Source organism: Pempheris klunzingeri, chromosome 3, assembly GCF_042242105.1.
Source record: "Pempheris klunzingeri isolate RE-2024b chromosome 3, fPemKlu1.hap1, whole genome shotgun sequence".
NCBI lineage: Eukaryota > Metazoa > Chordata > Actinopteri > Acropomatiformes > Pempheridae > Pempheris > Pempheris klunzingeri.
In genome coordinates, this window is record NC_092014.1 from 10,874,385 (window position 1) to 10,891,975 (window position 17,591).

At 41.2% G+C, this 17,591-nt stretch overlaps 1 long non-coding RNA gene across 1 annotated transcript in view; it reads right to left on the reverse strand.

Annotated features, from left to right (window-relative positions):
- Positions 1-582: 582 nt before the first annotated feature.
- LOC139225635 (uncharacterized) overlaps positions 583-17,591 on the reverse strand; it is a 223,735-nt gene continuing 206,726 nt past the window's right edge. Inside the window, exon 3 of the long non-coding RNA XR_011587158.1 lies at positions 583-592. This is a non-coding gene — a long non-coding RNA (uncharacterized lncRNA). The remainder of the gene's footprint in view (positions 593-17,591) is intronic.

The window sequence follows — 17,591 nt, forward strand, 5'->3', positions numbered from 1 at the left end:
AGAAAAAAACTGCCAGGGAAGCACAATAAAGATAATTAGCAATGAGACCACTAGCCGCCTGTAGCCCCACCAGCACCAGCCCCGTATCCCCTGGATATCTCACCCCCTTCATCCTTGAACTGTGCTTAACTCATCCCCTCCATCTCCTTCATTCAACCGTGTTCTGTGCAGCACCTCAAATATGGAGAGTGTTAATGGCTCCAATGGAGTAGTTTGCAGATTACTGTCAAAGGAATAGTTGCATTTTGGGAAGAGGGCCAAGAGTTAAATGAGAGGATGGATACCAGTCTTGTATCTGTCTATTTTACAATATCATTCCTCTAACTTCTTTAACAATAGCAGTGCTTGTGTGCTGTGGGCGTGTGGCTGTTTGGAACATGTGGCCGTTTGGAGCAGGCCGGTTTGCTCGACCGCTCATCCAATCGAGTTCACACTCAACGCTCCTCTCCCTTCGGTCCTCAGCCATACATGTACCAAGTGTGAAGTCGATCAGATGAACAGTTCTTGAGAGATGCACACACATCTGAGATACAGAGGCTGCTATTTTTTTTCTTTCTTTTAATTATATCTTTAACAGTTTATACCCAAACAACTTCACAGTTAGCTCATCTTTGGGTGCCCAGCCATACATCTGCCAAGTGTGCAATAGATTGGAGAAACAGTTTAGAAAAGCAAAGAAAACACACACACACACACACACACACACCCATTGGCTTGTGGACTGCTATCTTGAAGCCTTGAGTTTGGCTTTAAAGGCATTACCATCTTGGCTTAATGACCATAAGCATCTTTGTTTTGGAGCCAAAGGTGACGTTCATCCCACAAAGATTGGTTCTGATTGGTCTCAAAGTAGTCCTGTCCTAAAGCATATCTTATTTTATGATCTATTTTAGTCTAAATTGGACCATATTCTAATAAATGAACATCATGCTTTATTGAAGAAGACTTGAAACTAGTGACTCATTAGGCAAGTGACTGCTGATGTAATAAAATAAAGTGAGGATTAGGATCATTTTCTCATAGACTTCTAAAAAAATTGGACTTTTTTGTAAGTAGTGGAGTCGCCCCCTACTGGCCATTAAAACGAATGCAGGTTTAAGGCATTCTACCGGGCAGACATGACAACAGCGTCAATCTTCAAATCTAGCTTTTGGCAAGAAAGCAAATTTATCAAATTGTCAAACTATTGCTTTACTTTTTAAAAAAAAGTGTGTAAAATTGCACATTGAACATTAGCACTCAACCTCCACACCTCATCATCGAACCCTCATTGTAGACTTTGTAAGAAGCACAGGGTAAAATCAAAAAGCAAGGTCGTCTGGTGTTTAGCAACCCATTACTGGACCCACGACACTTCACCATTATCCCAGCCCTTCAGCCATGTTACTTCTGTCTGAAAACAAGGTAGTGTAATTTAGAATGCGTTTCAGGGCAATTAAAATTTCTCAGGCACAATTACTTATTCCCCCAGTGGGGCTGCCTCAATCAGTCTATGTGTGTAATGGGTTTACGGCCTTGACGCGGCAAACATGTCCTGCCTATCTGCCTCGTGCTCTTCTCAAGGCTGTGGTTATTAATTGTGGCTAAAGTTGATAAATAAAATCACCGGTGCTCTTAATGCTAATTAGTGTTTGAGATAATATTTATGATTTCATAAGCACATATTTCTCCAAAGGCTCAGGCATTGTGCCCCATATCCATCGGTCATAGGCTGTCTTGGATGTAATCTATCTTTGGGGAGAGGAGGGGCCGAAAGAGGGGCCAGTGGAAACACAGGCAGTAAATACTAATAGTACTTAGTGGGTACGTTGGGAGCAGGGCTATCTCAGGCTATTTATTGAGCTGGGCTACTAAAGCAAAGATACTGGTTTTTACAGACAGAAATATGTGATAAATAAGATTGTCCACAAAAGTGTGAAATATGCATCACAGCAATAATACATATATAAAGCTGCATGTTATCAATATTTTCAAATTAACAATAGATCACACGATGCAAGTGAGGGTTTGCATGTATTTCAGTTGTTTTCTACCATAGACCCCAGACAGGTTAAACGTCATGGTTTAACAAATTAAACAAGTTCATGAGGCTGCAGCCAGTTCAGATATGCCAGTAATAACAGCAGGATAGTTTTTGGACAAGAATTACAGATAAAAAGTTGTAAAAATCACTTCAGAAGAGAGAGTTGGTGAATATTAAGGATTTGGATGAAACCTGCTGGTGGTAAATGTTTATGGGAGCTGTAGTTTTTTTTTTGTTTGCTCTCAACACAATTGTTACACAACTAAAATCATGAAGTGCCAAAGTGGCTGCCAATTTGTCTTTGGATATGGAAAAATAATCCTGGATATATAGTTTATTTCTAACACCGGTGAGAAGAAAGAAATGCTCAATGAGAGATTGTATGCACTTTATTAATCCTTATCTACTAGATGTGGACATAACATGCTTGCCATAACAACTTCATAAGGTGATAATATGTCAGAGTGTATTCGGTCCATTTCTGCTGCCTCCAAGTGGCCACGAATCTGTTAGAGCAGGTTTAAGGATTAATTATATATATATCGTGTAAATTTTGACTTTTAACAAGTGTGCAGTAAGGGCAACAACTGATTTATTCTACCGCACAAAATATACAAATGTGACTTAAAGTTACTTAAATGTGTTTTGTTTTCATTTCTCCCACTTCATCCATTTACACAGCAGCTTTATATGGCTCGATCCATTGTGGCTCTCCAGTACTTTGTATCCTGCAGCGTGCTGCTGAGATGATCTTGACAGGAACCGCTTCCTCTCACTTGCCCGGCGCACAGGCATTGAGAAGCACTTCAGCTACTTTTTAACATCACAACATGCTGGTGCCAGTGGCTCACTGGTCTGACTATTGATCCAAGTCACCACATCAAGGTGAGCATCAGTGCTGCAGAGTCCATTGTGGGACCTCATCCTGAAAGAGCAGAGCTGTCCACAGCTCTAGGCGATGCCCGAAAGAGTGACAAGTGCTGAAACCACTTCAAGGGGGCTAACAGTGCCCTCAGCCCTTTCTAGTCCCCGCTTCAAAGCCGAGAGCAGCCTCTGGCAGTTCACCCCCTCCTCTTTCTCCCTCCCTCTCTCCCTCTCTACGGTCCTCTGGGGTAACTGGTCCTATTCTCCTCTCCCAGGGCCGTCAATGTCAAAGCATGAGTGAGTCCAGTCAAAGCTAGTCCCCCCTTTCAACACACACACACTTGTTTTTTTTTTTTCCTTTCTCCCTTTAAGTTTTCTCTTTCCCTCTGATGCATAGGTCCCATCCCCTCTGCATGACTGGCCCTCACTGACAAGTGGAAATCACAGAGATCCTACTGGCAAAAGATGGAGAGTGAAGAAGACTTCAGAAATGTGTACCCTACAGCTATCAGTGTCCTGAACCCAAGAATGAAGACACCAAGCACATCATCTTTGCTATATACTATAAAAACTAGTGAGAGCATGTTCACAAAAAATTTAAAGGGGGGTTAGAAAAAAGTCTGCATGGTGATTTTTTTTTTTTTACTTTCTAAGATAAATAAGTGATAGAAAAGAGGGAAGAGAGGGAGCTTCACTTTGCCAAAAGGGACCTTGGGTTTTGCCCTGTGGGCATGGCAGCTTTCATTTTCCTCTTTCCTCCCTTCATATTCCCAGCCGGTTTCAGGAGTTATGATTGAGTTTCACATATTGGAGTTATATCTAGCAGCCAGACTTGTTTATCTGCTGGGGCTGATAACTGTACTGGCCTGAGTATGAGGCAGAAAGCGAGGGGAGAGAGAAAGAGAGTGGGAGGGAGATACAGACAGACAGACCACTCATATATTCTCATCTCCTCCAGTCTTTTCTCATTGATTTAGCATGTCTTCATCAACAGTCTGACCCAGGTACGGCTTTTTTTTCTTTATCTCACACTCCCGCTCAGACCTCTAGTTTGGACTTGACAGGAGCACCTGCCAAGCATGTATCAGTCAAAGCAGAAAAAATGGATGAAACAAGGCCAAGGACATAATTTGTGGGGACTTATGGACTCCAGATGAATTGCTTTAATATTTTTTTTATCAAAAAGCTGCATCTCAAATACTTGTAATAATTGTTTCTAAGATTGAAAAGCTAGACCTAATATTTTACCATCTATCTCCAATATCCATCTTTTTTTTTCAATAAGTGTCACAGATTCAGTACACACAGCTATTACTTAAATTGAGGGGCTCTCCCAGGCCAACTACATCAAAAATGTGACTGGATTTTCAAGGGCATGAACTGGAAAATAGAAACATTGGGTGACAAAGCCCAATTTGGCTCAGTTATAACATCATCTGAAACTACAGCGTCGCAACATCTTCGAGTCTGTCAAGGACTAGCAGTTGAAAGGAAAGTGAGACAAAGAGACTTAGGGCAGGTTGAGAGAGGGGGAGAAAGGAAAAGGAGGACTGAGGGAAAGCGAAAGAGAGAGAGCAAGCAGTGCTTGCTGGACCCTGACTGCGTGCGAGGCCTCAATTATTCATGCGGCAGTGCACATGTCAAGAGCCCACAGACAAGCACAACAGCAAGGCCGAGCGCAAATCAAACAGCGCATCCGTGGGCAATGCCCACAATGCACCTGGAGGAACACACCTCAGCCGATTTCTCTGTTGTTCTCGGATAAACAGAGAACAAGGCTACCTGAGCACTGCCTGATTCTCCTCAAGAGCCAAGAGCTGCTGGAATAGCCTTTGTTTGTTTTGTTTTTTTTCCCCCTCACTTTATTTACTTGCTTCTTTTTTTGGCAGAGGTGTTGGTGCCAGTGGGTTCCATCTTTTCATGGCTCATTAGCCCACTGTTTCATTCACTTTATTTCTCACAACTAGCTATCATGCCCTTAGTGTTGTTTAAGTCCACTGCCTCTCTTTGCTGGTCCCCAACATGTCTACGTTAACTATGGCTGAGGTTTGTCTCCTCAATTGCTGGAGGTTAACGGATGGCTCCAGACTTCCATTCTCATCTTGTCTTAGCTTATCGACCACTGCCTGGCTGTCTACTCTATTTTTTCTCTCCATATACTCCCAGGCCTACTCCCAACACTCATGCAGACTTTTTTCAGTATTATTATGGTATTGTTCAAGGCTCCGAAAAACATGCAACATCAGAAATTGCAACTAATCATTCAAGAAATACTGCAAGCCTTGTTGGCTCGGCTTCATTGTGGTGCAGTATGCTGCATGTTTAATGATTTGTGTATGATTGTCATCATGTCTTAAAATAGTGTCACTGTTTTTCTGGCTCACACACAGGAAGATGACAGTACTTTTCTTAATCCTCCATACAAAGGCGCGCTTCATTCAAAAAGTTATTTTAATAGCTGTTGACATCTCTAGGGTTGTTTAAAAGGGGCCATTAAGGTTGTTTTGAGGATAAAATTTAATGAGAAATTTTAATGATGGTTTAATAATCATGCTTTTGTTTTATTTTGATTTTGTGGCATATATTGTGGTTTGCCTGTAACTCATTGCCTTTCTTGGCAAGGACATGCTTGAAAAGAGATTTTTAATGACAATACCGCTTTCCAGCTCAAATATGATTTAGAAAATCAGAGATGTGCACGGCAATTCAGACATCTGGAACCAGGCTGATCTCAATATACAATACAGTGAATGTACAGTGAAAAAGAGCATTGATGCAATATTTTCATACAGCTAGTTATTGTTTTTTTTTTGGATATGTGAGAGCAAAGTGTAGTACTTAAACCAAATCTTCTCATCACATTGTCTGTGTGGGGTCTCAGCTACTTCAAAGGCGCAACTCACTGTCATTCTCACCAAAGAGTCAGCCTTTAAGCGCCCTCCTCGATTGGCTCCCTGTTGTCACTGATAGGGAGCACTCATGGTTCACCTGAGGCCCCAGGCACACTGGATTCTGGGAAAGCTGCCGACATCCTTGGTAGGACTGTGAAGCTGCCACATGTGTCTGTGTGTGCAGAGCTGTGAGCTGTTGTACATGAGCAGCTTCAGCCAGAAATATCAAATTTTACCTTTTACCTTTTTCTTTTAATAATTTGTTACCATACATCTATTATAATGTATTACAAAGTGTTTGCATTTTCAAAATACCCCCCTCATGTACATAAATAGGGAGCACAAAAATGACTGTGTGTAATGCAGTCCAGTACAACAGAACCTTTAAATATGACCTCAGTTTCATGAGCTGTGTAAAGATAGATGTTATGACAGAACAGTTTAATCTGATTGCTTTAGACTGCACAAGTGCACCTAATACAGTGGCCACTAAGCGTACATCAAGTCTATTCTAATGATCTTTTTTCTCAGTATTTCCTCAGCTCCTTGACTCTGTATGCAAGGCTGTGCACTTCAATAAATTTGTACTATACACTTGAGAGACAAAGGGAGACAACTCCTCTGTCGTCATCCACTTCTCAAGACACTACTGACTATAGTTTTCTACAATATTTAAAACACATTATTGGTCCAATCCCTCAGTGTTTATATCCAAAACTGAATTCTTACTGGCCTGACAGACATGAAATGTGCATGACACAGGTTTAACTGAGGAGCGCAGTGGCTCTAGGGGGGGAAAAAATCACTTTCTTGAGACATCATTTTACCGGTCAGTGAATCCCATTTCTTCCTTTGTAGGGGATTTTTAACCTGCAGTGCAATGCAATAATCTAATATGTTTCCTTTGGACCTGCACTGCTCAACATCAATTTAGAAGTATTTTCAAGGGAGGGCACAGAAGCTCTTTGGGCCATTCTGATTTTACTGTGAATTTCACTTCGCTTCCCTTACTTGTTGGCTTTGTCATGCAACATTAATATATTTTTGTGGATGAAATGGCCTTTTGTTTTTGGAGGGTCAAGTTGAAGCAGCACCAAAAGGACACTTGGAAAAGAGGACTGTGAGGATACAAACACTTGTGCAAACATATCACAAGGGATATCTTTTTGTACTTTCTATATTACATGTTCAAAAGTAAGGAAATTACCTACAATAGCACGGCTTCAGCCTGTGTGTGCAATAAACCCACAAAGGTACACTGCCACTGTGTTTCCTGTGTGGATAGCTGTGTTTGATGGGGAGTTTATATTAGCTGAGGGCCTCTCTATTGTCGCAATAAAGGGTTTGAGAGTCAACTTTGTTCCCTGTCCAGGAGTCCAGGCAGCTTCTGTCTGAATAGGTGAGTGTCTGTATGTACACAAACACAGATATTCACTGTCCATTTAAATCAAAGAATATTACTTCCACTTTCCATTACTAGTGTGTTGCATTGAGCAGAATACAGGGGGAAAATAAATAAAAACTCTAATACTCTTCTGGACTGGATACCATACTGCATGTTTTTCCTTACTTTTTTTTTATTTTCCCCCTTAAACCCAAAGCAGCCAACCTTGGTATTTTCCATAGAGGCAAATAAGAAAAATAAATTGTGTGAGTTGAATATTAGATTGTGTTTATCCTTTCACATCTATTGTGAACATTCCACACAGGTCTGACATCTGCCCGGAAAGCCACCTGGTTAATAAAGGCTGACAAGCCAAACGGGTGGGGAATTTGTGTTGAAATGTGTTATTTTGTGTAAATATAAATGTGTTTCAATAGGTTATAGAGACTTTTAAAGGGCAAGTTATTTTAATTTTTAATCAAGTCTATCTTAAAAAATGCTCATATGGCCAGTTTGGGCAGGAGAGACAATTACAGCAATTAAGAATTGTTGTCGAAACAAAAAAAATGTGGGAAGAAAAAATTGTGAGCCTACCCTTTAATATTACATATTACACTGTTCTGCTCTGGGTTTATGATGTGATTGTGCAGATGGCCTTTAAATGTGTATTTATAGTACATGATTTTGCAATCTCACGTCATATTTTGTTTGTTTGATCCATAAAAAAAGTGGTGTAAAAAACAGACGTGATGGACAGACATGAAACTGGCATTGATCTTCTCATCAAACCCTCTATGAGCTAATTTACCAAAATGTCAAACTATTCCTTTAAAAAACAAGTGGTTCAGATCCCAAGAAAAAAACATATTTTTGTGCCATCCGTATAATTCATTCAAAAGGGACTGCTGCTTTCCTTATTCTTCATTAAAAATGAATGCCTAAAATCTATAATAATAATAATACTGAAGATGTAAGAAGGGCGGGTCTGCGTGAATTTATTACAATGTGTGGAGCAGTAATTACCACAACCTCAGTGATCTGCCTGGTGTGGGTAATTCATACTGTTACTAAGGTGGCATTGGCTCCACACAAATACACACACACGCAGCTTTTTCCCACATCTCTGCAAGCAAGCAAAACATACTCACTCTACCAAGCACACAGTCGGCCATGCCGGTCTGCTGTGTGGACAGTGAAAGCCAGTGTAGAGACTTGCAGCCCTGTGATGGCACTGGTGACTGCTTTATCAGCATCCCATCATTTATGTTGTGTTAATTAGGTCCCTGTGGCTGTGGATGGCTGGTAGCAGTGGCTGGTCCTGCGAAGGGAGAAAGGGAGGATGGAGGGGAAGGGGTGGTCCTCACAGACATCGCCACATTAACATGCCCTCAGCAATGGCACCAAACTGAGATACAGGCCGTGTCATAATTAATGCTAGTGAATTATTAATGCAGCTGTCCTCGGTATGTTTGCGTGCTTGTGTCTGCAAGCTCTTGTGATTTTGCATGTTTACCCACAGCCTCCTGTGATTTTAAGAGTAAAACAATCACTCTGAACTGAGCCCCCCTCACATTTATTCAGCCATGAGGACGAATGTCATCATCTGGAACCTGGAGCAAAGCTCAGCTGCTGTAAGGCCCCAGCTCAGCCATCCTACCTGCTCATTAGCTCTGGCTGAGGTCAGCGGGTCAGGCAGGAGATAGCTGCACCAAGGTGCACGGGAGCCGACACACAGCCAGTCCTGCGGGCCCCGCTGCTGCGTTATGAGCTCATAGTCATGCTGCCCAGGGCCAGTGCAGGTCACACACTATGGTCCTCTGCAGCTCCTATGAGGATCCTACACACACACGCACAAGTACACAGACATACACACATGCTAAGATGTGAACAGGAGAATACAAAATAGAGTACTCTCATATTGTGTTCTAGAGAGGGAAAAACTTGCATGCACACACACTCACTCACACACACACATTGAGCCTACATAAAATGGAAAGGCTGAGTGGTATTAAGATCCATATTGACAGAGTGGAATCCCATAAGCACCCCAGTTCTCTCCGTATGTCAAATATTCCTCTAGGTGTGGATCATTCAGTTTTATTACCTTGCTTTAAAATTCAATTGCACACGAGATTTAAGTCTTTTGGTGGAATAAAACACCACACACACACGCACGCACACACACACACACACACACACACACACATTCACATTCACATTCACAGAGATGGGCAAAAACATTAAAATCTATTTTGAAACTGCACAGCTTGTCAGTGTATAAAATTAAACTACAAAATACATCAGGAAATCCATTAAAATAAACTACAGTATTTTTGTATGTTAAAAATTTCCAAGGGTGTATGAGATTATTTCATAAACCTCCACTCTTAATGCATAGATTTTGTAGCATGCATTTCCAAAATGATACTATGGGCCAAAGCATTGCTCAAATTAATTCAACAACACCCAACAGCCCTAGTTAGACAACATGCCAGCGTGGGTACCCTATTTGGGGGTCATAATGTGTAACTTTTTATCTTAACAGATATGTTTCTTGGAAATAGGGGACTAATCCATCCATCCATTGTCAATACCGCTTATCCTTAAGGGTCCCGGGGGGCTGGAGCCCCAATCCAACTAAAACGAACAAATACCTACTGAAAATGAACGCTTAAACATGATGAGAGATGTTAGATTTTTTGCTATACTTGATGGAAACATTTCAATCAACCTGATTCACCATGCCTTAGTAAATCACTGGGCACACTGTCCAAGTGCCAAGCATAGTTATACATCTACGGAGCCGAGCTCCTCTTTGGGGGGAAAAGATTGTCCTTTCACATAACTCCAGAAACTACTGGAGTCACAATTAGCCAGAAGAATTTGTGATTAAAATCTTTCACACTGAGATTAGAGGCACATAAGATACATGAATATTCACTGCCAATGTGTCAAAGAGATAAATAATGGTGACAGATACTACTAATGGACAGCTAGCCAGACTGTAAGGCCACTGGAGTTCAATCATGGAGTAAAGCAGCATCAGACTGTCGTCTCCAACTAAATCTCAGCCAAGCTTACAACAAACAGTTGGTTACTAACAGGCTGGTTATTTACAGACAACTCTTAGCCAATATGGTCATTTGATCTCATATGTGTGGATGATAAACAATGTCTGGCCACTGTGATGATCCACTTGAGTGGGACAGCTGAGGGGGCATGATGGCTCGGATAGGTAACGCAAAAGCTCAGGTCCAGGAAGGGTTGCAAAATAATGATGAGACATGCCAATAAGACAAAGGCATGTTCACAGCTTGTCAAAATTATAATTAGAACTCATGTCAAATTGCTATGACATCTACAGAGTGATCTGATGATACATGGTACGAAGTAGGTGATATGCTGGTCTGGTCAATTGCATATTTGCATATGGCATCATCATGAAGGCAGTGTCAGGGAAAGTATATTCAGTGTTTTAGAACATTAAAATGATCCAAAAAAATACAAAACGTCAAATAAAAATCATAAAACACCACTTTGTGTTTCAAGTGTGTATTTCTGATTTATTCATCAGAAATACTGCCCATCCCTCTCATACGCACTTGCTCACAGGTATGACCTTGTGAAATACAGATTAAAGGACCAATAGGTAGTTTTTGCGACAATATAAATTTGAAGTTGATCCACAAATTTATTTGAGGAGATGAAAATCTTAGATACTTTGTGCTTCTATTTCATGGTATTTCACCCTTTTACTCCGCAACATTTTTGAGGGAAATATTGATGAACTATTGATGACTACCCAATAATATTATGTACTTTCACTTAGGTAAAATTTTAAATGCAGGACTTTTGCTTGTTATGGTATATTTTTATATTGTGCTATTGTCACTCTTAAAACTTATAACAGCATCAGACACGGATGAGATTTAGTGGTTGAGAAAACATCCCTTTAAAAGCTCTTCTGGGACTTTCTACTACATCACACGATCTTCAGTTTTCTCAATTGTCATGAAGTTGTAGATTGTTTGAATTGTTTTCTTTTTTTTCCGAGCACTTTATGGACTTCTCACTCCTGTCAGCTCAAATCTGAGGTTCAACGTTGATTCTTGACCTTTGAAACGGCGCTTGAGAATCACCACAAGGGACATTTACAGTAGTTGTGTCAGTGTTAGTCCACAAATAAAAACATCTGCTAGAGAAATTGGGAGTGCTGCAAGGCGTTCCATCCTTTGGAGCTGTCGTTTTTATTCCTTTTGGTTTTGGTTGTACCACATAAACGTAATCAAATGTACATTTTCTACGATACATTTATATGCAGTAAATACCTGTTATATATGTATTGCTTATTGCAGTGGAGGAAAACTCAAGTTTAAAAAAAAATTGTGCAAGCCATGGCCACCACTGTTTGGATCTTGTGTTCTTTTAACATATGTAATTGTATTTGATCTTCCATTGCAGTGTTGCAGCACTTGTGGCGCATTTCAGAAAATAAAACAGTTTCACACCCAGTCAACTACATAATTTATGCATCTAAAGCAATGAGGGAATAAATATGCCTTTTGAACACACATTACAGAGGCATGGCCTGACAAGTAGGAGTTTTATTTTTCCTTTTACATACCCTATATAGAACGTAATAAAACTCCCCCTCAAGACATTTAAATTGCTAATCACCACATAGCTTTAATATCATAGAGACAATAAATAATTTAGACAAATGTCCAGTCGGCATAATTCATTAACTCTCGCTCAAATCCCTCTTTATTTCCAATCTGTCCAACCTTGAAACACTTTAATCCAGCGATGTTAAATGAGATAAAATCATAATTATGGCAGCAGTGCCTGTTATTTAAACCAGATCAAGGACAAGAAAGACTGCAGGGATGGAGGGATGTAGCATGGATAGCCATGTAGTAGGAGGAGTAGGAGAGGGCTGTAAATGGGCCAAATCCTCCAAGACCCTTTGCACTTTGTGGAGGGTGTATTTTAAACCCATAGACTATGAATGTCTTTATGAACTAACCAACCTTTTAATGCCCAGATTATAAGAGTAGAAAAGTAAGTAGTATTGCAGTGACCCTGTCAAGTGAGTTGAAACACATGACCAATTATATTGATATACAGTATTAATTTGTAACCACGAGACAACCTCAGAGCATTCATACTCTCAAGCTAAGAGGCCTTTTGTATTTTACAGTAATATCAACGTTATACAATTTGTCTGATAGCACCACTGGAGCCGAACGCAACCCACTGCAACACTGTTTACCATTTGTGCATTGGTATTTGGCACTGTCCAAGCATTGGAGCATTTTGCATCATTCTTGCATCAGTGAGCTTTGAATAAAGAAATGTTTGTCTTCTCTCCTGCATGTGTCTTGAGCTACAAGTGTGAGCAAGTAGGTAAAATAAAACAATGTGCCTTAGAGTATCTATGACTGTGTGGTCAGGACTGAAGGAGTCACTGATGGAGAGAAAACGGTTATTTGATAGCAAGTCTTGTGTGAGTCCAGATGACTTTGGCTGGGTGTGGACGCCATGAGGAGGTGTGTGTGCGTGTGTGTGTGTGTGTGTGTGTGTGTGTGTGTGTGTGTGTGTAGTTGATGTTGGCCAGTATAGCTGCTGTCTGTGTTTGTGCAGCAGTGGGCCAAGAAGAGCATGCCTGCACCCTAGCCGCAACCTTCAGTGCCCTGCCCATGCACAGCCACCTTAGGCCGGCTGCAGAAGTACAGGAAAACCACTGCAGGAATAACAAGTCCAAGATGTTGGATGAAATCAAGTCTCTATCCACAAAAGTCAAGAATCAACACGAAGAATGTCAATGTTTGCGCAGAAAGAGAGAAAAAAAGGCATCTTAAAATATACATTTATTCAGAGCCTGTGCAAGATCAAACAGCAAAATTGATCTGCTCTTCCTTCAACCCTTGCTCTGCTCCCTCCCCTCAATTCCCCACCAAGTATCGACGTTGCACACAGGCCATCGCCATGACGACTCCAGCCTGGTTTGCTGTCACCTCTTCTCGGGGCAGAACCCTGACTATTATGGGATAGGGTTCATTTGACTGCCTTGGGCAATGATGTGCTCAGAGGAGCACACAGAGCCCCATTCACATACATACCCTCTCTTCACACACACACACACACACACACACACACAGACATAAACTTCTCAGCTGGGCCCTCTTGTCTTACAGTAGTGAGCCACGGTTTCCCCAGGGCCCCCTTCAGACCACAAACTACAGTCTAATCAAGGCTATGAATGTGAGCCAAGTTAATGCTACAGTTCTCCAGGATCCTCTTGCTCTGATCCAACAGGAAATCAGATTACTCACTGTGACCTATCAAATTTAATTAGTCAGTCTGTTCCTCTTAAGTGCTTCTTTGCGGACACTTCTTGCAGTAAAGAAATGTCAGGAAACTTCCAAAAGGAAGGTAATGAGCAAAGATGTTTTTAAAAAAGGTGACATATTATCTTGCAGTTACATTTCTATTCAATTGGCTTAACAAAACGTTTCAAAACATCATTGCAAAAGTAAAAGCAGTAACATGGATAAATATTAAGGATTTAATCAACAACAGTGATTATATGTAGACATAACATAATGATAAGGTGACATTCTACTCTTTTATTGTTGGCAACAGATTCCATAAAAAGACTTCTCCTGCTTGTCTGCTTCTGTCCGCCCTGAGCTAATGTATTCAAATCTTTAAAATAATAATCCATGAATAGGTTGTTTAATTATTTAATCAGTTATCAGTTAATACCTAAAACCACTGGGTACTAAAGTTTTTGGCAAATGTTAATAAAAGAGAAGTAAAAAATAATGCATTTGTTGGGGACTATTTCCAGCTACAGATTAGTACGTAATGTCGGGATGGTGTATGTGGGACTGACCCATGACTAAACTACAGTGGTCATGTTCGTCCAAGGAATCTGTTCTTTGGACAACAATGGGGGTCAGTTTCACAGAGGAGTGAGACATACTTTCAATACTTACAAATTGAAAGTGACATGTTTTCATGAGGTAACAGTTCAAATCAATTAACTTCAATGAAAATCAATGAAGTTATGAGACATTACAATCAAAGCAAAGCAACCAGGAAGTAACATGGACAATTTGACTGGAAGCAAATAACGACAATAATAGTGATATTATGTAGAAATAACACTTAGAATTCTGTCATTTATGTGTCAACACGCTAAATGCACCAACTTCAGAATATATCGTGTACAGAACAGTGCTATCAGGATGCAGATAGAATGGAGATATCAGTATATGTGGTGCAGTTATTGAGTTTGTGAGGGGCTGTGACGTATCATATCTATCATATAGCAGTAACTTAAAATGTGGAGCCGTAGTTTTCATGCTCGGTCATATACTGTATGTAAACATGGAAAAGTGGAAAAGAAAAAGAGGATGGATAAACTACATGTTAATGGGAGAATGCAACTTATTTGAAAGTTCATTTTATTCAGCAACTGACTTCACCACAGAGTCAAGTTCAAAATACAGTTCATTTGATAACACGAGTGAAGAAGTGCTGTTGTGGCTGGACGGACGCTGGGTTTGGTCCAGTGGTGCAGATATGGATGCTCCTGTGGAGGCAGATCTCAAATTGGTCAGAGAGGACGATCAATACCACCAGGAACAGATAGAGAGAATGATGGGCATCTCAGGCATCTCACTGAAGTAAATTACATTAGAAACTCAGACACTGATTCATGATGAAAAAAGTAGAGGATGGGGGAAAAAAAACTGCCAGAGAGAGTTTTTCCAGGATAAGTTAGCGCTTAAATTCACAGACAGAAACACCAGATTACTGTTTGTGTAAAATCTGTGTAAGTTTCGTTTTAGGATTTCCAAATTTTTATTTTTTCGGTGTGGAGAATTTTGAAGAGTGCATTTGGTGCCATTACTATGTTTGAAGCAAAGAGTAATGTAGCAGGTGTATTGAAAAAGGGTTTATCCTGACTTCCTAAACCTCCTTTAGCATGATCATTTAAAAAGAAATACATTTGCAGGTATTCAGATAATTTGCGTGGGTAAAAATAATCACTGGAATATGAAATAATTCATACAAGTCCTGCATTAAAAAAATCACTTAATTAAAAGTGCTTTAGTATTGTTAGGACATAAAAAGAAAAAGAAAAGTACTCATAGAATGAGTACTTTTGGAGAACTTTTATTATTGGATTACTAATTCTGATTGCAAGTAGCATTTTACTAGTTGAGGTGGAGCTAATTTTGTAAAATGTCAGGTAGTTCAAGCTCATTATACATTTTTGATATAAATTCTGCAAAGTAACTAGCAGCTAAAGCTGAGTTAAAGTATAAAGAGGCTTAAAATGGAAACACTCAAGTAAAGTGTGTGTACCACCTCAAATGTATGCTTGCTTACAGAACTTGAATCCCTGTATTTAGTTACGTTCCAGCACAGGCAAGAAGTGAATAAGGTCCTCACAAGCTTGTCAAAGTGGTTTTTGAAATACAGGGCACAAATCTAAAAAAAAAAAAAAAAGTCCGGTGAGGAGAGTGTGTCAGTGCTCCAATTCCTTGACCTAAAGCTCCTCCTCTGGCCGGACCTCATCAACATTGGATTTTTAAAGGCTGTCTGCTGGTGATCATGATCTCTGCTTCTCTGTAGTTCGTCATGTTGGGTATCCAGCCCCAGCCGCTCGTGTGATGTGACAGCGTAGAAGTAGGTGACCAGTGGGTGGCCCCCGTGAGAGCCAGCCCGGAGGTCAGCCGGTCACTGTCCCTACGAGGCAGTCCTGCCGCGGGTCACCTGCTGCCCGTTTTCCCCTCGTTATTTATCTCTGTCTGACAGTTCATTCCTCTTCCTGTCAAAGCCCCTCCTCTTCCATCTCCCCATTTTCTCCTCTCCTCTGCTGAGTTTGGCACTGGTCCTCCAATCCTTTCGCCAATACCAGCTACCCAGGCCAAGGCGTGCTGAGTCGACCCCTTTGCATCACCTCCGTCCGGGTCATATGACATCCAGCTTCAGGGGCCCCCCTAACGATGGGGGCCGGGCCACAAGCCCATAACTGAAAGTCCACAGTGTGTGAGTTGCTCTGGCCAACTGAAGGGGCTCCTCTCAGCGGTCCACCAGAGGGGTAATTACCTCCCCAAGTTGGGCTTGGAACTGGACTTCTTGCCCCCTCGAGTCTCGGAGGACTGGCCGGGACGCAGCACCCCCTTTCATTAGGAGAGCAGCTTATGGAGGGAGAGCCTCAAAAACAGACACAGTGAAGGCCCTCCTTTGGCCGGTGATAAATTGGTTTGCCTCGCAGACGAGGGGGGGTGGAGAATGACACTCAGAGGACACGAAGGGGATGAGGAAGTCACAAATACAGTGCAGGAGAGGAGGGATTTTGCGGATAAAAATATCTTAAGCTGAAGGTACAGAAGAGATGAGACGCAAGTGCTGCTTTTGTAGCTGTGCAGTTTGGCCTCTATTTTAGGTGTGTTAGCTGGGGAGCACACATCAAGGACAGAGCCCAAAGTGTGAGCAAGTGGTGGGAATTAACATCAATGTAGCACATGGTAATCACAGGAAAATAATTGCTATCATCTTTGCTCGGTTACTTAGACATGATTACCCAAAAGCCAGTTACAGTTCCACTACCCCCCAGTGATCACAGCCAGTATACTGTAAAGTGACATGGTAAGGAGAAAAAGGAGCGAAGTGAACACGTAATTAGCAACTGGTTTCATGTAAGTGCTCTTTGATTTATAATTCAGCATAGTGAGAACCCCTGCTACCCAGGGCTAGTGCTCCTCTGAATTAGCCCTGTGACTGGGAGAGGCTGCAGCAAAAGGGGAGAAGAGTCTGACTAATTTGTACGCTGTTTGAGGTGGGTTTAAAAAGGGAGGGAGACGTGAAGTCCATACCTGCACCTGGTAGGTGTCAGATAATAGAATATGGCGTATAGGTTTCAGGATGAACTGTTATGTAGGCATCTCTCTCTCTCTCTCTCTTCCTTGGATTAAATAAAATGCTGGTCAGAGTTGTGACTGACTGCAAGTGAACTTTAGAGAGAAAAGTTTGACATTTTTAATGTGACTCAGCAGTAAAGTACACGGTGGCATGAGATTTATTTACAAATGGCAACGAATACAGTTTACAGTTTTCAAGCTAAACCTGTGTATAAAGTTATTTGCTGTGGGAATTGAGCAACATTATTCCCACTCTAACTGCATCTTTGATAAGGGAGGCTTTTCTGTCAGCAGTGGCCTCATTTTTCCTCCGCTCAGCTTGGTACATATACTGGATTCTCTTTGGTTCCCCATGGGTCCAATGATCCCCTGATCATCCTATATTCTGACGCCCTTATAAAGCTAATGTGCTGATTTTACGTTTTCAACCTGCCATGATCCCCCACAATCCCCTCTGTTCCCTCCGGTTCCGCTTTCACACTCAAGTG